Source organism: Bos taurus, chromosome 18, assembly GCF_002263795.3.
Source record: "Bos taurus isolate L1 Dominette 01449 registration number 42190680 breed Hereford chromosome 18, ARS-UCD2.0, whole genome shotgun sequence".
Taxonomy (NCBI): domain Eukaryota; kingdom Metazoa; phylum Chordata; class Mammalia; order Artiodactyla; family Bovidae; genus Bos; species Bos taurus.
In genome coordinates this window covers 49225698-49248230 of record NC_037345.1, presented here as the reverse complement: position 1 = coordinate 49248230, position 22533 = coordinate 49225698, and the positions used below count along the sequence as shown (strand labels likewise).

Below are 22533 nucleotides of genomic sequence, written 5' to 3'. Positions count from 1 at the left end.
AGCTTGGTGGACTACAGTCCATGGGGTAGCAAAGAGCTGGACATGACTGAGTGACTAACACATACACACTTAGCAAATTACTCATGAATTTTTCACAGAAGCAGAACAAATAACCCTAGAATTTATATGGAACCATAAAAGACCCAGAATTGCCAAAGCAATCCTAAGGAAAAAGAACAAAGCAGGAGGCATAACCCTCCCAGAAATGAGGCAGTACCACAAAGCTACAGTAATCAAAATAGTGGGGGAGTGTCACACACACACACATAGAAAACCAGACATATGGATCAATGGAACAGAACAGAAAGCTCAAAAATAAACCCACACACCTACAGTCAATCTTCAACAAAGGAAGCAAGAATATGCAATGGGAAAAGCAAATTCTCTTCAGCAAGTGGTGTTGGGAAAGTTGGACAGCTCATATAAATCAGTGAAGTTAGAGCACACTCTCACACCATACAAAAAATAAACTCAAAATGGCTTAAAGACTTAAATATTAGATGTGTGTGCATGCTCAGATGCTCAGTTGTGTCCAACTCCTTGCAACCCCATGGACTGTAGCCTGCAAGGCTCTTCTGTCCATGAAATTCTCCAGGCAAGAATACTGGAGTGGCTAGCCATTCACTTCTCCAGGGGATCCTCCCAACCCAGGGAACAAAGTCCACATCTCCTGCATCTCCTGCTTTAGCAAAGGGATTCTTAACACTAGGCCACCTGGGAAGCCCTAAATATTAGACATAACACCATAAAACTCCTCGAAGACAACATAAACAAAACTCTCTGACATGAATTGTATCAATGTTTTCTTAGGTCAGTCTCCCAAAGCAACACAAACAAAAGCAAACTTAGCAAATGGAACCTAATCAAACTTAAAAGCTTCTGTACAGCAAAGGAAACCACAAACAAAACAAAAAGACAACTTACAGACTGGGAGAGGGTATTTGGATGTGACCAACAAGGACTTAATTTCCAAACAGTTCATACAAGTCAATACCAAAAAAAAAAAAAAACCCCAACACAATCAAAAAATGGTCAGAAGGCTTAAATAGACATTTCCCCCAAAGGAGTCTTACAGCTGCCCAACCAGGACATGGAAAGATGCACAGTACCACTAAATTCTTAAAGAAACCCAAATCAATACTACAATGAGTTACCACCTCACACCAGTCAGAATGGCCATCACTTACAAGTCTACAAATAACAAATGCTCAGGAGGATATGGAAAAAAGGGAACTACACTGTTGGTGGGAATGTTAACTGGTACATCCACCGTGGAAAAAGTAAGGAGGTTCCTCAAAAAACTAAAGAAGAGTTGCCATAGGATCCAGCAATCCCACTCCTGGGCATATATCCAGACAAAACAATAACAAAAAGATGCATGCACCTCTGTGTTCAAAGCAGCACTATTTACAATTGTCAAGACATGCAACCAAACTAAATGTCCATCAAGAGATGGACAACTGAAGACATGGCACATATATACACTGGAATCCTCCTCATCCATAAAAAGAAAAGCATGCCATTTGCAGCAACATGGCTGGACCGAGAGAGTATCATACTGAGTGAAGTAGGCCAGAAAGGGAAAGACTAATATATGATATCACTTATATGTGAATCTAGGAACTCTAGGAATCAGCGAACTCAAATGGACTGGAATGGGTGAATTTAACTCAGATGACCATTATATCTACTACTGTGGGCAGGAATCCCTCAGAAGAAATGGAGTGGCCATCATGGTCAACAAAAGTCCGAAACGCAGTACTTGGATGCAATCTCAAAAGCGACAGAATGATCTCTGTTCGTTTCCAAGGCAAACCATTCAATATCACAGTAATCCAAGTCTAGGCCCCAACCAGTAATGCTGAAGAAGCTGAAGTTGAACGGTTCTATGAAAACCTACAAGACCTTTTAGAACTAACAACCAAAAAAGATGTCCTTTTCATTACAGGGGACTGGAATGCAAAAGTAGGAAGTCAAGAAACACCTGGAGTAACAGGTAAATTTGGCCTTGGAATATGGAATGAAGCAGGGCAAAGACTAATAGAGTTTTGCCAAGAAAATGCACTGGTCATAACAAACACCCTCTTCCAACAACACAAGAGAAGACTATACATGGACATCACCAGATGGTCAACACCGAAATCAGATTGACTATATTCTTTGCAGCCAAAGATGGAGAAGCTCTATACAGTCAACAAAAACAAGATCAGGAGCTGACTGTGGCTCAGATCATGAATTCCTTATTGCCAAATTCAGACTGAATATGAAGAAAGTAGGGAAAACCACTAGACCATTCAGGTATGACCTAAATCAAATCCCTTATGATTATACAGTGGAAGTGAGAAATAGATTTAAGGGACTACATCTGATAGATAGACTGCCTGATGAACTATGGACTGAGGTTCGTGACATTGTACAGGAGACAGGGATCAAGACCATCCCCATGGAAAAGAAATGCAAAAAAGCAAAATGGCTGTCTGGGGAGGCCTTACAAATAGCTGTGAAAAGAAGAGAAGTGAAAAGCAAAGGAGAAAAGGAAAGATATAAACATCTGAATGCAGAGTTCCAAAGAACAGCAAGAAGAGATAAGAAAGCCTTCTTCAGCGATCAATGCAAAGAAATAGAGGAAAACAACAGAATGGGAAAGACTAGAGATCTCTTCAAGAAAATCAGAGATACCAAAGGAACATTTCATGCAAAGATGGGCTCGATAAAGGACAGAAATGGTATGGACCTAACAGAAGCAAAAGATATTAAGAAGAGATGGCAAGAATACACAAAAGAACTGTACAAAAAAGATCGTCAAGACCCAGATAATCACGATGGTGTGATCACTCACCTAGAGCCAGACATCCTGGAATGTGAAGTCAAGTGGGCCTTAGAAAGCATCACTATGAACAAAGCTAGTGGAGGTGATGGAATTCCAGTGGAGCTATTCCAAATCCTGAAAGATGATGCTGTGAAAGCGCTGCACTCAATATGCCAGCAAATTTGGAAAACTCAGCAGTGGCCAAGGACTGGAAAAGGTCAGTTTGCATTCCAATCCCAAAGAAAGGCAATGCCAAAGAAAGGCAATGCCAAAGAATGCTCAAACTACCGCACAATTGCACTTATCTCGCACGCTAGTAAAGTAATGCTCAAAATTCTCCAAGCCAGGCTTCAGCAATACGTGAACCGTGAACTTCCTGATGTTCAAGTTGGTTTTAGAAAAGGCAGAGGAACCAGAGATCAAATTGCCAACATCCGCTGGATCATGGAAAAAGCAAGAGAATTCCAGAAAAGCATCTATTTCTGCTTTATTGACTACGCCAAAGCCTTTGACTGTGTGGATCACAATAACCTGTGGAAAATTCTGAAAGAGATGGGAATACCAGACCACCTGACCTGCCTTCTGAGAAATCTGTATGCAGGTCAGGAAGCAACAGTTAGAACTGGACATGGAACAACAGAATGGTTCCAAATAGGAAAAGGAGTACGTCAAGGCTGTATATTGTCACCCTGCTTATTTAACTTATACACAGAGTACATCATGAGAAACGCTGGACTGGAAGAAGCACAAGCTGGAATCAAGATTGCCGGGAGAAATATCAATAACCTCAGATATGCAGATGACATCACCCTTATGGCAGAAAGTGAAGGGGAACTAAAAAGCCTCTTGATGAAAGTGAAAGAGGAGAGTGAAAAAGTTGGCTTAAAGCTCAACATTCAGAAAATGAAGATCATGGCATCCGGTCTCATCACTTCATGGGAAATAGTTAGGGAAACAGTGGAAACAGTGTCAGACTTTATTTTTCTGGGCTCCAAAATCACTACAGATGGTGACTGCAGCCATGAAATTAAAAGACACTTACTCCTTGGAAGGAAAGTTATGACCAACCTAGATAGCATATTCAAAAGCAGAGACATTACTTTGCCAACAAAGGTTCTTCTAGTCAAGGCTATGGTTTTTCCTGTGATCATGTAAGGATGTGAGAGTTGGACTGTGAAGAAGGCTGAATGCCGAAGAACTGATGCTTTTGAACTGTGGCGTTGGAGAAGACTCTTGAGAGTCCCTTGGACTGCAAGGAGATCCAACCAGTCCATTCTGAAGGAGATCAGCCTTGGGATTTCTTTGGAAGGAATGATGCTAAAGCGGAAACTCCAGTACTTTGGCCACCTCATGTGAAGAGTTGACTCATTGGAAAAGACTCTGATGCTGGGAGGGATTGGGGGCAGGAGGAGAAGGGGACGACAGAGGATGAGATGGCTGGATGTCATCACTGACTCGATGGACGTGAGTCTGAATGAACTCTGGGAGTTGGTGATGGACAGGGAGGCCTGGCATGCTGCGATTCATGGGGTCGCAAAGAGTCAGACATGACTGAGCGACTGATCTGATCTGATATGTGAATCTAAAATATGAAACAAACGAACTTTCCTACAAAGGAAACAGACTCATAGACATAGAGAACAGATCTGTGGTTGCCAAGGCAGTGTGGGGGAGGGGAGGGATGGGCTGCGAGTTTGGGACCAGCAGATGCAAACTGTTATACAGAGTGGCTAAACAACAAGATCTTACTGTATACTACAGGAATTATACTCGATATTCTGTGATAAACTGTAATCAGAAAGAATATGAAACAGACTGTACATGTATGTATAACTGAGTCACTGCTGAACAGAAATTAATACAACGTTGTAAATCAACTAATCTTCAACAAAATTAATTTTTAAAAAAACAGTGCTTCACATAAATTTTTTCAAAAATCAGAGAGCTCCAACTAAAGATCTCACATGATGAAACTAACATCCAAGGTGGCCAAATAAACAAAATAAATATAAATATCTTTTTTAAAATATAGAGAGTCCAGGGAACAAAAAATCCTTCAAGGGCTTCTGGGGGCTTCCCCAGACTCCATTTTTCTCAATCCTCCTCAATCCAAGTCCCTGATCATCTCCCAGCAAATAGGGCATTTCTCAAGAAACGGAAAGCCAGTCCTGGGTCCTAAAGCCTTCTCTTCTCAGTGTCTTTCACTCTTCCCATTCTGTGCCAAAGTCCCCCAGAGAAGTTCTGTTCTGTGATAATTTGATCCTTGATGCTTAAGTCCCCCAAAGCTGGGTCACCCCTGTGGTGCTGTCCGTGGTGCTGACTCATGATGATGGCCCTAATCAGGAAGCCTGCCTGTTTTCAAGTGAGGGGCAGGCAACACCCTTTTTTCCCTGATAAGTCATAGCTCTAAGTCTCTATGATGCATGAAACACAAATTCACTTTGGATTTTATGAACAGAAATTTGCAAATTGTTTCAGATTGTTCTAACAGGAATTCTTATGCAACACAGTTTAAGACTGGAGGAAAATTCCATTTTCATCAGCATTTCCTATATTGACTCCTCAACAGCTATTAAAATCTTTTACAGGGACTTCCCTGGTGGTCCAGTGGTTAAAACTCTGAGCTCCCAATGCAGGAGGCCTGGGTCGGGGAACTAGATCCCACATGCCGCAATGAACATCTAAGATTCCATGTGCCGCAACTAAGACCCACACAGCCAAATAAATAAAGCAAGTTTTTAAAAATCTTTTACATATTCTTTCTCCCAAAGAACCAAGATGCTGTAGAGTTGTGCAAAAACTTGTCTATTTCCATTTTCATAAAACTGTAGTGGTGGACTGCCCTTTGGGTACGGTGGTTAAGAATTCACCTGCCAATGCAGGGGACATGGGTTTGATCCCTGGTCTAGGAAGATTCTCCAGGCTGTGGGGCAACTAAGCCCATGTGCCAAAATACTGACCCTGTGCTCTGGAGCCCGAGAGTCACCAACTACTGAGCCTGTGCACTGCAACTGCTAAAGCCTGTGCACCTAGGATCTGTGTTCTGCAACGAGAGAAGCCACCACAATGAGAAGCCTGTGCACTGACACGAAAAGTACCCCTTGCTCCCCACAACTAGACAAAGGCTGCACACAAAGACTTGGAACAACCCCCCAGAAAATAAATGAATAAAATAAAAAATTTAAAAAAAACCTGCAATAGTAAAATAAACCTACATTCCATACTATGGTCTCATAAGCCATATATTGAGAGAGATGGAATTTCCTTATGTTTCCCTCACAAAATAGACAAAATATTAATATAGGGATAATTCAATAAGAGTTGGCAGTTATTCTGAATATTAAAGTACTGGTATGTTCTATCAATAAAAATTAAGCAGAAGTTGCAATATAACCAATGAAAAAAAGAAATGTATCATAGCATGTTTATGGCATCTAGTTCAATGTTTTATTTTTAGGGCCCTCAAGATGAGTTAAGAAGTTCTGGTAAATGTCAGAGAAGCAGGATCCCTATCACAAAAGCTTTCAGCACGAACCTAAGAGGCTTATACTTGGTTCTAAGTACACCTGTGAGCCTTGGGAAGCTACAAGGAAAGCAACAGGTCATCTTCTGCCATCAGAAACCATTTATTAAACAGAACAATTGGTGAAGGCCAAGTGTCTCCCACCCCTGAAGACTGTCCCATCCCCAGAACCCCTACTGCGAAAGCTGTCACATGGACAGAAAGCACGGTTTGGAAATCAGGGGATGTTTATTTCAAGGGGGCCTGTCATAGAGAAGCTACTCTAAATAGACGTGTGGAAGGAGTGCACAAATAACCAGTGAGTGAGTGTGCCCCACTTCTAACCTGAATAGTAAACCTGGAACATTGTTTCTTATAGATCTCTCTGATATACAAGATCTACAAGGGTGATGTCTCCTCCCACCTCCCTTGATGGTGAATGGCTGGGGCAGAACAAGAAGAGAGACTCCATCTATATAGGAAACAGAATAATTCTTGAAAATAGCCCAGACTCTAATGGGAGCATGCCTCAGATCTGAATGAGCTGAGTATATTAAAAGCAGTTGAGCACAGAATCCAGGCGTCATTCCTTACCTCTGTGGGACCTTTTGCAAGCACAGCTAATGCATCAGCTTGGAGATTCTACCCTGTGGTGCTGGAGTACAGTCCGTCGAGATGCCTTAAACCAAGAGCCATTGTATGGCACAGTTCTCAATAAGCAGAATACCCAGGTTTGGGCAAACGAGAGGTGGATGGAGAAGTGACCCCTCTCACCAGGACTCTTATGACCCACTTGGAGAATATGAGTTTCTGTCCTGGAAATTCCAGAGCTTGCAGCTCTAGAGGTCTTGGTTCTCAGGAGAGGGACCACATCCACCAGAGGACACAGCCAGAGTTCCATTAATCTTAAGCTCTGGTTGCCACCCAATCACTTTGGGCTCTTCATGCCAAGAGAACAGCAAGCAAAGAAATAGATTACTACACTGGCAGGATACAGAACTGATGCCATGTAACAGGAACAAGGAAGAATACACCTAGAACTTTTGATGTTTCCATGTCCAGAATTAACTGTAGATAGAAGATTGCAGCATCATCAGTGTGATGAGGGAAAAGTAACCAGGGGTTCAGATTGCTCAGACAAGAAGCTATATAATTTATTCTAGCAACTAAGCAACACAGATCAAGCGAAGTACTGACCAAGTATGAGAGAAGTCTAAATAAAATTTGACCAAGGCCAGCCAACTACAGCAGTGAAGACCTTAACTTGTCCAACTGTATATCTTTTTGAAAAACAAGTGTGACTTGCTGCCACTTGACAGGTCAGTCGCAGGATGGACTGAACTTCACTGAGGCACCAGTGGACATGAGTGGTGCAGGGGAGACTCTAACAGAAACCATCAGCACCTTGCTCGTACTCCTTGGTGTCTGTGCACCAGTGGATTTCCAACCGCCAGAACCTTCATCAGTGTCTTACTGTCCTTTTCTGGAACTATAGGAAACAATACTCCCCATAGATGCATGGCAATCTGGAAATGCCAAAGAATTAACATGTACCAGGAAACAACCCCAATCAATGACACTCAAGAGTTGGTGTATAAATTGCCCCAAACCCTCAGTCTCCCATGAGATAATTCTGAGGCATGTGTTTTGTGTTACTTCCCAGAGTTTTCTTGTGGCCTTAACTTTCTGCTTTGCACTGTAGTCACTGGGTTAATAAAGCACTCTTTATTGCCTTACCTTCCCTATTAACACATCACCACTCCCTTCACTTCCCAAAGAAATCACTGGCACTTGCTCCCAGGTCTAAGGGTCTACTTCTGGAAAAACCCAAATGAAGAGACATTCTGTAATATTTTTCAACAGGTTCCCTTTTCTGTTGCACCTTGTGGATACTTGCACACTAAGTCGCTTCAGTTGTGTCCAACTCTTTGTGACCTATGGACTGTAGCCCACCAGGCTCCTCTGTCCATGGGATTCTCCAGGCAAGAATACTGCAGTGGGTTGGCATGCTCTCCCCTAGGGTATCTTCCTGACCCAGGGATCACACCCGTGTCTCCTGCAGCTTCTGCACTGCAGGTAGATTCTTTACCGCTGAGCCACTGGGGAAGCCCAGCTTAAGGATAGTTTCTTGGGCATAAGCAAATTTAAGATAAATCTTAAGGATACTTTATCTTAACTTGCCTGTGTCCAAGACTCTTCTCTCTTCCTTCAGGTTTCATTTTCTAGGCACATTACTTGTTTTGTTTCAGGTGAGAAAGCTCTTGATGTGTTCCTATAATTGACACTTTTTATAAGCATTTCTACCATATATGTGCCAATTATTATTTCTAGTATTACTAAAATAACTGTAAAATATTTATCCCCAAATTCCCAAAAGGCTATGAGTATGTAAACAGAACCCAGATCTTAACTCTTGTGCAGCCTCAATGCTTCCTTATGGACATTTTCAATTAACAGTTTCTGGGTCACACAGGCCTGATATTTCTTATCAGTGACAGTACACATCCTCTACTAGTTAAGGTCTACCATAAATTGACAACTGCAATATTAAGTCTTCCTGCTAGCCAAGCAAACTCCAGAGCCATGACTCCTACAGGACTATAGTTCCAAAAGCCACCATTTCAAAAGTTATCTGATCTAAAAAAGTTATCACCAAGATATTTTAGCAAGTGGAATATGCACCCTCATTGATGGTAATGTTATTCTCCAAATACACTGTCCTTCTCTTACATTACTGTGGTGGACTCTGCTAATCTTTCACAAAGTCCTTGTCATTTTTTCCTCAGCATAGAGATAAGCACACTTCCCAACCTCCCTTGCAGTTAAGTATTTCTATGGCTGACTTGTAGCCAATGGAATATAAGTCGTGGGCACCATGTCCAAGCTTGTCCCACAAAAACCTCCTATGCAGGCTCCATTTTCCCTTCTTCTTCAAGCTGACTGGAAGCAAATCTCCAAGGTGACCTGGGAACCCATGTGTTAAGGAATGGCAGGGCTGAAACCAACCTGGTTCCCTGAAAGACAGCACACAGCACTCCAATTAAAAGGCAGAGATTGGTAAAAATTATTTTTTATGATTCAAATATATGGTGGCTCAGATGATAAAGAATCTGCCTGCAGTGTGGGAGACCCAGGTTCAATCCCTGGATCAGGAAGATCCCCTGGAGAAGGGAATGGCTACCCGCTTCAGTATTCTTGCCTGAAGGATTCCATGGACAGAGGAGCTTGGCGGGCCACAGTCCCCGGGGTCGAAAAAAGTCAGACACAACTGAGCAACTAATACTTTCACTTATATGCTATCTACAAGACACAAATCAGATTCAAAAACACAAATAGACTAAAAGTAAAAATATGGGAAGAGATATACCAAGCAAACAGTAAACAAGAAAAAAGCAGGAGTGGCTATGCTAACACTTTAAAATCAGGCTTTAAGATAAAAATTATTACTACAGAGAAAAAGAATTGTTTTTTGCCAGAGACAAAGAATGACATATTGAGATATCATTTCATCAAGAAGATGTAACAAACATATAAGCACCTAACAACAGAGCCCCTAAATACATGAAGCAAAAAACAGAATCAAATGGGGAAACAAACAATTCGACAATAATAGTTGGAGATTTCAGTATTCCACTTTCAATAATGGACAGAACATTTAGGCAGAAAGCCAAGGAAACAAGACTTGCACAACTAATCCTATCAGAAATCTATCATTTCCCAACAAGAGAATGCAGATTCTTCTCAAGTGTACATGAATCATTCTCCAGGGTAGACCATCAGTTCAGTTCAGTCACACAGTCATGTCTGACTCTCTGCGACCCCATGGACTGCAGCATGCCTCCCTGTCCATCACCAACTTCTGGAGTTTACTCAAACTCATGTCCATTGAGTCAGTCATGCCATCCAACCATCTCATCCTCTGTTTTCCCCTTCTCCTCCTGCCCTCAATCTTCCCAGCATCAGGGTCTTTACAAATAGTTAGTTCTTCACATCAGGTGGCCAAAGTATTGCAGTTTCAGCTTCAACATCAGTCCTTCCAATGAATATTCAGGACTGATTTCCTTTAGGATGGACTGGTTGCATCTCCTTGCAGTCCAAGGGACTCTCAAGGATCTTCTCCAACACCACAGTTCAAAAGCATCAATTCTCCAGCGCTCAGCTTTCTTTATAGTCCAACTCTCACATTCATACATGACTACTGGAAAAACCATAGCTTTGACTAGATTGAACTTTGCTGGCAAAGTAATGTCTCTGCTTTTTAATATGCTGTCTAGGTTGGTCATAGTTTTCTTCCAAGGAGCAAGCATCTTTTAATTTCATCACTGACGTTACCATCTGCAGTGTTTTGGAGCCCCCAAAATAAAGTCTGTCACTGTTTCTACTGTTTCCCCATCTATTTGCCATTAAGTGATGGGACCAGATGCCATGATCTTAGTTTTCTGAATGTTGAGTTTTAAGTCAACTTTTTCACTCTCCTCTTTCACTTTCATCAAGAAGCTCTTTAGTTTTTCTTCCCTTTCTGCCATAAGGGTGGTGTCATCTGCATATCTGAGGTTATTGGTATTTCTCCCAGCAATCTGGATTCCAGCTTGTGCTTCATCCAATCCAGCATTTCTCATGACGTACTCTGCATATAAATTAAATAAACAGGGTGACAATATACAGCCTTGACGTACTCCTTTTCCTATTTGGAACCAGTCTGTTGTTCCATGTCCAGTTCTAACTGTTGCTTCTTGACCTGCATACAGATTTCTCAGAAGGCAGGTCAGGTGGTCTGGTATTCCCATCTCTTTCAGAATTTTCCAGTTTGTTGTGATCCACACAAAGGCTTTGGTATAGTCAATAAAGCAGAAGTAGATATTTTACTGGAACTCTCTTGCTTTTTCGATGATCCAGCAGATGTTGGCAATTTGATCTCTGGTTCCTCTGCCTTTTCTAAATCCAGCTTGAACATCTAGAAGTTCAAGTGTTTTTTTTTTTTTTTTTAAGTTGTTTCAAACTAGTTTATTTAAGGTTTCCATTTTCACTCCTCAATCGATTTTATGTATTTCTCATATGCTTCTTCACTAGTTCATCTAGTTCTGAAGGGTTACTGAATGTCATCTTCATCAGCCAACCATCTTCATAACAAGATTTGTTGACAAGTCCCGGACTTTCTGCTAGAGTTTTATTAATTTCAGTTACTTCTCCTGATAGAGAATAGAGTTCACTAGGAGCTTTCACACTTTCCAACCACCAAAGTCCTTTTGTTTGTTCAATTTCATCCCAACTTCAGGCAGACTACGGTAAACATCTCCCAAAGCTTCCTGTGCAAAATTGCTGATTCCTAGTGTTTCAACACCGTTTTCTGTTGTAACCCATTCGTGTTTTTCTGTGAATTTCAGCACCGACAGCAGAGCGAGGCCGGTGCGCAGCGCTCGGACAGCACCTGCCCACAGTCCCCAGGGCCGCGGCGAGCAGGGCGAGTGTGGTGCCGAGATAGCGCGCAGGCTGCCAACCGCCGCCCGCACGCTCCGCACTGCTTGCAGCGCCGTGTTCCCAGGCGTGCAGAGGGTCTCCGCGCGGCACGTAGAGCACCCGGGCCCGCAGGGCGGCCCCGCCAATTCAACTTTTTTTTTTTAATTTTATTTAATTTTTAAACTTTACATAATTGTATTAGTTTTGCCAAATTTCAAAATGAATCCACCACAGGTATACATGTGTTCCCCATCCTGAACCATCCTCCCTCCTCCCTCCCCATACCATCCCTCTGGGTTGTCCCAGTGCACTAGCCCCAAGCATCCAGTATCGTGCATCGAACCTGGACTGGCATCTCGTTTCATGCATGATATTTTACATGTTTCAATGCCATTCTCCCAAATCTTCCCACCCTCTCCCTCTCCCACAGAGTCCATAAGACTGTTCTATACATCACTGTCTCTTTTGCTGTCTTGTTCACAGGGTTATTGTTACCATTTTTCTAAATTCCATATATATGCGTTAGTATACTGTATTGGTGTTTTTCCTTCTGGCTTACTTCACTCTGTATAATAGGCTCCAGTTTCATCCACCTCATTAGAACTGATTCAAATGTATTCTTTTTAATGGCTGAGTAATACTCCATTGTGTATATGTACCACAGCTTTCTTATCCATTCATCTGCTGATGGACATCTAGGTTGCTTCCATGTCCTGGCTATTATAAACAGTGCTGCGATGAACATTGGGGTACACGTGTCTCTTTCCCTTCTGGTTTCCTCAGTGTGTATGCCCAGCATTGGGATTGCTGGATCATAAGGCAGTTCTATTTCCAGTTTTTTAAGGAATCTCCACACTGTTCTCCATAGTGGCTGTACTAGTTTGCATTCCCACCAACAGTGTAAGAGGGTTCCCTTTTCTCCACACCCTCTCCAGCATTTATTATTTGTAGACTTTTGGATCGCAGCCATTCTGACTGGTGTGAAATGGTACCTCATAGTGGTTTTGATTTGCATTTCTCTGATAATGAGTGATGTTGAGCATCTTTTCATGTGTTTGTTAGCCATCTGTATGTCTTTTTTGGAGAAATGTCTATTTAGTTCTTTGGCCCATTTTTTGATTGGGTCATTTATTTTTCTAGAGTTGAGCTGTAGGAGTTGCTTGTATATTTTTGAGATTAGTTGTTTGTCAGTTGCTTCATTTGCTATTATTTTCTCCCATTCTGAAGGCTGTCTTTTCACCTTGCTAATAGTTTCCTTTGATGTGCAGAAGCTTTTAAGGTTAATTAGGTCCCATTTGTTTATTTTTGCTTTTATTTCCAATATTCTGGGAGGTGGGTCATAGAGGATCCTGCTGTGATGTATGTCAGAGTGTTCTGCCTATGTTCTCCTCTAGGAGTTTTATAGTTTCTGGTCTTACGTTTAGATCTTTAATCCATTTTGAGTTTATTTTTGTGCATGGTGTTAGAAAGTGATCTAGTTTCATTCGTTTACAAGTGGTTGACCAGATTTCCCAGCACCACTTGTTAAAGAGATTATCTTTAATCCATTGTATATTCTTGCTTCCTTTGTCAAAGATAAGGTGTCCATATGTGTGTGGATTTATCTCTGGGCTTTCTATTTTGTTCCATTGATCTATATTTCTGTCTTTGTGCCAGTAGCACAATGGAACTAAATTAAAATCAACAACAGAAAAAAATTTGGGAAATTCACAAATTTGAGGAAGCTAAACAATAGTCTCCTGAAGAATCAACTGGTCAAAGAAAAAAAAAATCACAAGAGAAATTTTAAAATATTTTGAGATAAATGAAAACAAAGACACACAACTTATGAGGTGCAGCACAAGCACTGTTTGCAAGGAAATTTAAGAGTTGTAAATGACTATATTAACAAAAATGAAAAACTTCAAATAAATAACTTAACCTTCCACTTTAAGAAACTAGAAGAGCAAACTAAATCCAAAACAAGCAGAAAGAAATCATAAAGATGAAAACAGAAATGAAACAGAACAGACAAAATCAAGAATCAAAAGTTGGTTCCTTGAGAAGATTAACAAAACTGACAACTGTTAGGGAGACTGACCAAGAAAAAAGAGAGAAAGCTCAAATTATTTGCAATTGTCAAAGAAACTATTTTTAATGTCTATTAGAACTTACAAACATTCAGCAAAGTTACTGGACAACATGGGAACCATTGGCATCCTTATACACCAACCCAAGAGTCCCATGTGCCTGGCCTGTTCAATGTCCATTGATTAAAGAGGCTAAGAACCCTGGTTGGTAACACCTGTGAATCTCCCTAGTCATCCCTCCCCACTGCTTCAACTTGCTCACTGCCCCAAGTAAACTCCATTTTGAATTTGTTTCTCATTCGTTTTTAGTCACAGTTTCACTAGCTACAAATAAAGAGCCCATTCACAACAGCAAACAAATGCTTAATGTTTCTAAAATTCAAAAACAATAAAAGGCATTCAAAGTTTAAATTGCAAAATGTATCATGCACATAAAGCTTATATAACAAATTAGAACAATTAAAATGAAATTTTAAAAAATAGTCATGTAGCCACCAAGCTTCAGAAATAAGAACATTTGTACCTGTGAGGTGAGCTCAAACCTGGGACCCTTTGCTTCAGTGGTTGCACCTGGTCAAGAGCCTCCTAGAGCAATAAAATATAAAGAAACCATAAGGAACTAAAGATAACTGCAGTTGAGGCAAATTATGAACAAGATACAAAAAGACCAAAAACCCAAACAGCACCACCAAGCAGATGGGCAGATCAACTAAGCCATCCCTCCATCCACCCTGGCCCTCATCCCCACCCTCACGCCCATATAGGAAATCAGCTCATCACTCCTTCAGAGAGCAGAGCAAGGGAACCTGCTACTTGTTTTCACTCACTCCTACAGCAACAGGAGTCCCAATCAAGCCTCGCCTGAATGTGCCTGGCCTGTTCAATGTCCATTGATTAAAGAGGCTAAGGCTAAGAACCATGGTTGGTAACACCTGTGAATTTCCCTAGTCATCCCTCCCCACTGCCTCGACTTGCTCACTGCCCCTAGTAAACTCCACTTTGAATTTCTTTCTCATTTAGTCAGTTTCACTAGCTACATCTATAAACAATTGGGGGGGGAAACTATAAAATTTATGTAATTTAAAGAAAACTGACACATACATCACATTAATACAGGAGAAAGATCCATTTTAAAGATTCCAGTTTTTCCCTAAATTAATCTAAGAATTCATGAATTCCTAAGCAAAATCCCAGTAGGCTTTTAGAGAAATTCTCAAACTGACTCAAAACTTCACAGACACTGTAAAGTCCAAAGAGAACTGAGACAATCTCGAAGAACGAGGAAGGAGATTCAAGCTCATTCACTGTCAATAAATCACGTATTAAAGTGTTTGATATAAATATAGTAAGACAACATGCACTGGTGCAGATAAGCAAATAAACTAATAGGAAAGAACAAAGGTGGGACTTAGCTGGCGATCCAGTGGTTAAAAATCCTCCCTTTCCACTGCAGAGTCCATGGATTCCATCCCTGGTCAGAAAACTAGGATCCAGCGGGAGGGGAGGCGGGGGCGGGGAGAGGACTGTCTAGATACAGACCCAAGCACAGAGGTGGCATTACAAGAGGGTCTGGAAGACAGTTCCGCTATAAGTTTGGAGCAGTCTGGGATGAAAGTTTGGGGAGTTACAACTGTAGGGTAGGCAGAGAAGCCTGCCAGAGACTTAGATTTAAGACGAAGGGCAAAGGAGTAGGTGGTGTGGAGAAAGAAACGTGAAGGACAGAGGCTGGGAGAAAGAAAATGAAAGAGCGGGAGAAGGAGAAAGTAAAATGGATGCGGGGAATGGAAAAAGAAGACAGCAGGGGAAAAGACCAAGAAGGAGAAGGAACAAAGAGGAAAGAGGGGAGGGGAAAGAAAAGCTGGAAAGAGAAAAGCAGATGGGAAACGCAAAGAGGTGCAAACGCATATGCGGTAACAGCAGACACGGGAGGGCCATTTCATGTTTCCAGCACCAAAAGTTGCAGTTTTCCAAAACAAAATAGGGTCTGAGACACTGATGCTGAGTGTGTCTTACCAAGAATTACTTGACTAAGATTCAAAGTATGAAGCAGCCGTTCTCATTTGTTGGGTACCAAGAGCAACTTCAGTTCAGTTCAGTCGTTCAGTCGTGTCCGACTCTTTGCAACCCCGTGAATCGCAGCACGCCAGGCCTCCCTGTCCATCACCAACTCCCGGAGTTCACTCAAACTCACGTCCATCAAGTCGGTGATGCCAGCCATCTCATCCTCTGTCGTCCCCTCCTCCTCCTGCCCCCAATCCCTCCCAGCATCAGAGTCTTTTCCAATGAGTCAACTCTTCGCATGAGGTGGCCAAAGTACTGGAGTTTCAGCTTTAGCATCATTCCTTCCAAAGAACACCCAGGGCTGATCTCCTTTAGAATGGACTGGTTGGATCTCCTTGCAGTCCAAGGGATTCTTCAGCCAGACGGAAACAGCATAACTAACGTTCTCTCAGGCACAGTCTCCACAGCTGTGAATTCAAAGTGCGGCGCATGCGCAAACACACTCACGCTCATGCATGCCCAGAGTAATACATATGCGCATGCGCACGCGCTCACGTGGTCTCACACACACTATCGCGATGTTTCATTGTTCCGCTGTTGCTGAGAAGCGTGCAGTTGACTCTGCGGGTTCGAGATGCCCAATCTGCCTATAGGCAGCAGTGTCCCGCCGACCCCGGCGTGGCGAAAACCGACCGCAATGTCGTGCAGGCAGAGATAGGCTTCGAGAGATGGCCAGCAAGGCCTGCGGAGCCCCAGAGGGACTCTGAATGATGGACAGAGTTGGAGAAGGCCTCTGACCACAAGAGGACGCAGGTCTCTGAGAACTGCCCTGGCAGGAGAACGGCCCCTGGCCCAGCTGCCTTCCCACGACCCCAACGCAAGCCCAAGGGCTTCGGGCCTGACTTGGAGCAAGTGCAGCCTCTGTTTGGGGAAGGGGTACCCAGCGCCCCGGGCAGCCAGTTAAGAGGGTATGGCAAACCCAGCTGGGTGTTTATGGATGTGTGTACAGCAAAGGAAACAGCCCACGATAGCCGCTGGCAAACGCGTAATCCCAACGTCTTATCTGGATGCCTATACATTTATGTAAGATCTCTTTGCATCTATGGCTCTCAGTCGCCTGGCTGCAGAACTCGACTATGATAGGCCGAAAGACATGCAATATCCTATACATCAAAAGAGGAGAAGGCTGCCTTCAGAGAAACCTGCCCTTCTTTTTTGGATTCATTTAAGAGAGTCTTTTGCCAATCCTACAACTGAAACATTTTTATTGCAGCATGTGGTGTGGAATGCCGTGGACTGTAAATAGGGGAAAAGAAAGCACTTCTTTCACAGTTTGGAGGAAATGGAAGAGTGTGATCAGGAAACAGAAAATAGGTACTATTAATGTTGGATCTTCTGAAGCAAGTTTTTAGAAAAATCTTGATTGATGCAGACTCTTTTGTCTTCATTGTGGAAAGTATCTTTCATCTTTGCCTCACTACAAAAATTGGTTTTACAAGAATAAAGCTTGACTCAGCAACTTGCAAATAGCAAAGTCCATGGATATTAACCAAGTTGAGAGAAGAAAGAACCATAAGATCCAAGTTTCTAAATTTAACACCTGGGAAATTGGTGTCCCGAGTCTTCACTGGGGGTCCATGGTTCACTGCCCACATGATTTTTATTAGATCTGTTCCTCTGCTGAATTAACAGAATTTCCTAACCTTGCATGATTCAGGAAGTGAGCCAATCTGATCAAGATGCATTATTCTTTTAGTGTTCTACTGGTACTATTCATGAATAGTCTAGGATTTTTCCATCAGTATTCTTAAATGAGATTGCTATATGCGCTGTTGTGTAGTCTTTCTTGTCTTTTAAAATACATATACTCACTTTATACAAAGAATTTTAAAGCTCCATTAATTTGTGTGTGTGTGTGTGTGCACTCTGAGATACTTTAAAATGCATTGGGGAGGTAAATAATGTTATTGGTTCCAACAGAAGCAGAGACCTCCCACCCACTGACCCCAGGCTTTGCCATTTGACAACCTGGCCAGTGAAATGTGAGCCATAGTGAGGAGTGTCACTTCTGGACAGAAATTTGGAGAGTGTGTGTAGTGCCATCATTTCTGTGTTCTGTCTTGCCACAGGAATGGCATGTCCCAAGAAGGCAAGGCTTGAATTGAGGAAGATACATGGAACAGAACCACTGCTGACCCAGAGCAGATTGTAAGTAAAACATAAATTCTGGGGACATCTGGTACAAGAAGATTCCACATGCTCTGGGGCAACTAAGCCCATAGGTCACAACTAGTGAGCCCGAGGGCATAGAGCTAGTGCTCTGCAACGGGAGAAGCCACTGCAATGAGATGCCTGTGCACCACCATGGAGAGCAGCCCCTGCTCACCACAACTAGAGAAAGCCCATGCATAGCAATGAAGACCCAGCCAAAAAATAAATAAAAGTTTTGAAAATAATCACAATAAACTCTATTGTCATAAACCATTGAGATTTGGGTGATTTTTATTACCAAAGCAAATTACCACTTATTCCTGGTTCACAGGAGGAAGTGTGGGCTGGAGCCCTTAGGCCAGCCAGCCTCACTCCCAGGAGCAGTAGCCTCCCGTCATTTGGAGCCACATAAAACTTTCTTAGACTAAGGATGGGAAAAATGGAGTACTTGTGGGAATTCTCTGGTGGTCCAGGGGCTAAGACTCCACACTCCCAATGCAGGGAGCCTGAGTTTCATCCCCAGTCAGGGAGCTAGATCCCACATGCCTCAACTAAGCGTTTGCATGCTGCACCTAAAGATCCTGCATGCAGCAACGAAGACCTGGCACAGCCAAATAAATACTTCCTAGTGGAATGTCTGTGTCATGATCCAGCATTGCAGCATGGTTCCTGAGAAAGCCTTCAGTCATGGAGAGACAAGGCTCTGGGATGGGGTTGGTGCGGAGAAATGGCTTGAAGAATCCCCATCAGATGCCCCCTTAAAAAGACTTCTCCTCAGCACTCCAAGACACAGAAGGGATCTTACTCAGACAATGCCTGCCAGCCTGGTGAGACAGGAGCTAGGGCTGGAACCCTCTCCCTACCCCTCCCCTTTCTCTGAGGACCTTTAACCACAGCTCCAAGGAGAAGAGAGAAGGTGAGTGTGTGTCCCATTGCGTGCCTGTTATTAATATATTGTCTTGTGACTGACCTGGGTATGGGCTGACGGTTGTTCCCTCTGCCTCAGTCAGAGGGAGGTGGGTTGGTGTGAATGTGCCTGTAGCCTCTTGTCCCTTCCACCTCAGCCTGGGCCAGACCAGATGCCCTTCACCCTCTGTTCCCTGTGGGAACATTCCAGCCTTCAGGAGAAAAGTGAGCAGCCTCATTCCCAGCACCAACATCTACTGCAACCACACAACTGAGGGGGACTGAAGGTGGACAGCTGGCACCCAATTGATGGGCCAGATTAATACTAATAAATACCCAACATTTTCATTGAGCTTAATAAGTTCTGTGCTGTGTTACAAGGACATGACATGAGTTAACTGACATTCCTCACAACACCCCTGTGAGGTAGGTACTGTGACTATTATGTCAATTTCATACCTGAGGCACCTGAGTCACAGAGCTATTAAGTCAGCTGCAGGTGCTTACACAAATGAGCCACACCAATTCCCCAGCACAGTCACAGTGCAGAGGAGGAGCTGCACCCCAGCAGAAAGCCTGCACTTTCCAATTAGGAGAGAGGCATGGGCGCGGGAAAGATTTTCAGGACCGCTTAAGAGGCGCATTCAGACTTTTTCCACTTTCTCCACATCCTGGTGAATTCCTGCTCTCCAGATGCTTCATCATCACTTTTTATCCCCCACCTTGAGCTGAGTTTCATAAGTCCTCAAATAGGGACGAGCAGGGGAGAGTCCACAGCCTGACTTTGAGTAATGGGCAGTCATTTGAGCAGGTCTTCCTGAACTTGGAGTCATCACATAGCCTAGGAGGTGTGGGATAGGGAGGCTGTGAGAACTGGGTGAGCTGTATCTGTCCCCAGGGCTGCCGTAGCTATCACAGACTGGGCAGCTTATAAGAAATTTATTTTCTCATAGCTCTGGAGGCTGAAGTCCAAGATTAAGGGTGGTTCAGTGGTAAAGAACCTGCCTGCCAATGCAAGAGACATGGGTTCAATCCCTGGGTCAGGAAGATCCCTGGAGAAAGAAATGGCCACCCACTCCAGCATTCTTGTCTGGGAAATCCCATGGACAGAGGAGCCTAGCGGGCTACAGTCCACAGGGTTGAAGAGTCAGCCATGACTGAGCGACTAAATAACAACATAAGTACATAGTACATCCCTGGGACAGAGAAGGGTCTAAGTAACACGCAGACACACAGACACACACACACACACTCTTTGTCATTACATGTAGCAACAGCAGTCATCCACAGGGAGGTGGGATGGCAGCAAAAGCGTTCAAGAAAGCCTCAGGACTCCTTGGTGGTCAGTGGTTAAGACTCTGCACTTCCAATCCAGAGGGCACAGCTTTGATCCCTGGTCAGGGAACTAAGATCCCACACGACCCAAAAAGAAAGAGAGAGAAAAGAGACTCTCAGTCTCTGCTATGAGAGCTGTCTCCATGGCTTTGCACCGGGACTCCCAGGAAAAATCTGTACTTTCTGTGGAAGAAGTGCTCAATGGTTTGGTCTGTTCAGGATGCTCAAGCACTGCAGCTAGACGTAGGAATGTTTTAGAAGGAAAACCATCCTCAGAGGTGAGACTTCCAGGGTTCAGCCTTGGTTATTTCTAATGCAGTTACAGTAGTGAATCCTGTCTCCCATCATTGGTTGTATTCACTAATGTTTATAAAGAAGCATTTGTGGGACTTCTCTGGTGGTCCAGTTGTTAGGACTCGGGACTTTCACGCTGTGGGCCCGGGTTCAGACCCTGATCAGGGAACTAAGATTCCACACTCTGCACTGCTGCTGCTGCTCAGTCACTTCAGTCGTGTCCAACTCTGTGTGATCCCATAGATGGCAGCCCACCAGGCTCCTCCGTCCCTGGGATTCTCCAGGCAAGAACACTGGAGTGGGTTGCCATTTCCTTCTCCAATGCATGAAAGTGAAAAGTGAAAGTGAAGTCGCTCAGTCGTGTCTGACCCTCAGCGACCCCATGGACTGCAGCCTTCCAGGCTCCTCCATCCATAGGATTTTCCAGGCAAGAGTACTGGAGTGGGATGCCATTGCCTTCTCCACGCTCTGCACAGCACGGCCAAAAAAAAAAAAAAAAAAAGCATTTTTGTAAACCTTAATATGTCTGGAAAAAAGTGAGAACAGAGTCTCTCCTGGCTGTGGAGAACCATCACTCTCCTGAAGGATTATGGTTTTCTAGACAGTGGAATTGATAGGGACAGAGTATAGGGACAAAGCAGATAATTAGTTAATTCCACTAAAAGATTTTAAGTAGAAAAAATATGGGAGACCCCTGTAAGTTAATGATTACTCAAGAAAGCAGGTTTGGGGCTTCAGTGGTGGCTCAATGGTAAAGAATCCGCCTGCCAATGCAGGAGACACATGTGCCACACCTACTGAGCCTGCCTGTGCTCGAGAGGCAGGGAGCTGCGACTACGGAACCCACTTGACACAACTAGTAAAGCCCATTTGCCTGGAGCCCATACTCTGCAGCTAGAGAAGCCATGGCAACGAGAAGCCCACATACTACAGTGAAGAGTAGCCCTCACTCGCCACAACTAGAGAAAAAGCCCAGGCAGCAACGGAGACCCAGTTCAGCCAAAAATTAATAAGTGAAAGAGAAGACACTTTGTTTAAAAAGGAAAGAAAGCAGTTTTGCTTAACCACAAAGCCAGGCAGGCTTGCTTAGCAACAGAAGCACGAGACATGCCCCCAAGCAATAAAACACTAGGGCCGTGAGCCCCACAGCCTGCCCAGTGAGCGCAGTAAGTTAAATGATCCCTAGTACACTCTCTCTGCACACATGAAAAACCGAAAATGTATGGACCTGGCTTGACCAGGTAGGGACAAGAAAACTCCCCTGCTCAACTTGGAGGAGGAGCTGATGATGGAAGCATGACATCTACTCTAGAATGACAAAGAAGTTCTTCTCCCCCTCCTTACTTTTGCTTTGATTATAAAACTGTGGGCTTCCCTGGTGGCTCAGGTGGTAAAGAATCTGTTGTGCAGGAGACCTGGGTTCAATCCCTGGGTGGGGAAGATCCCCTGGAAGAGGGCATGGCAACCCACTCCAGTATTCTTGCCTGGAGAATTCCATGGGCAGAGGAGCCTGGTAGGCTACACTCCATGGGATCCCAAAGAGTAGGACACAACTGAACGACTAACACACACATGAGACAATAGCCCAGTGAGTCCTCAGGGGGGTGGCATTTCTCACCTGCCCACTTGTAAACCTCACAAGGTTTTCACAATAAATCACTTCTTACCTACCACTTTGCCTTTGGCTGAATTCTTTTCTGCACTGAGACATAAAGGACTGTGGTACTATACAGAGCTCTTCCAAGCCCCCTATAAAACGACCAAATGGTTTCAGAGGCATGTCGAGCACAACTGAAATTCTACTTTGTAAGCTTTGTGGTCTTACAGGCTAGACATGCAAGCAAAATGCCAACTTTCCTTAATATACCTGGTGAAGGAAAAACCAGGTTAAAAACAACAACAACAACAACAATGTATTAAGTAACAATTTGCCAGGAAACACAATGTCC

The 22533-nt window shown here is 43.4% G+C and overlaps 1 pseudogene; it reads right to left on the bottom strand.

Moving 5' to 3' along the window:
• Positions 1-11334: 11334 nt before the first annotated feature.
• On the bottom strand, positions 11335-11914 carry LOC100848060 (glycine cleavage system H protein, mitochondrial-like; annotated as a pseudogene).
• Positions 11915-22533: the final 10619 nt, after the last annotated feature.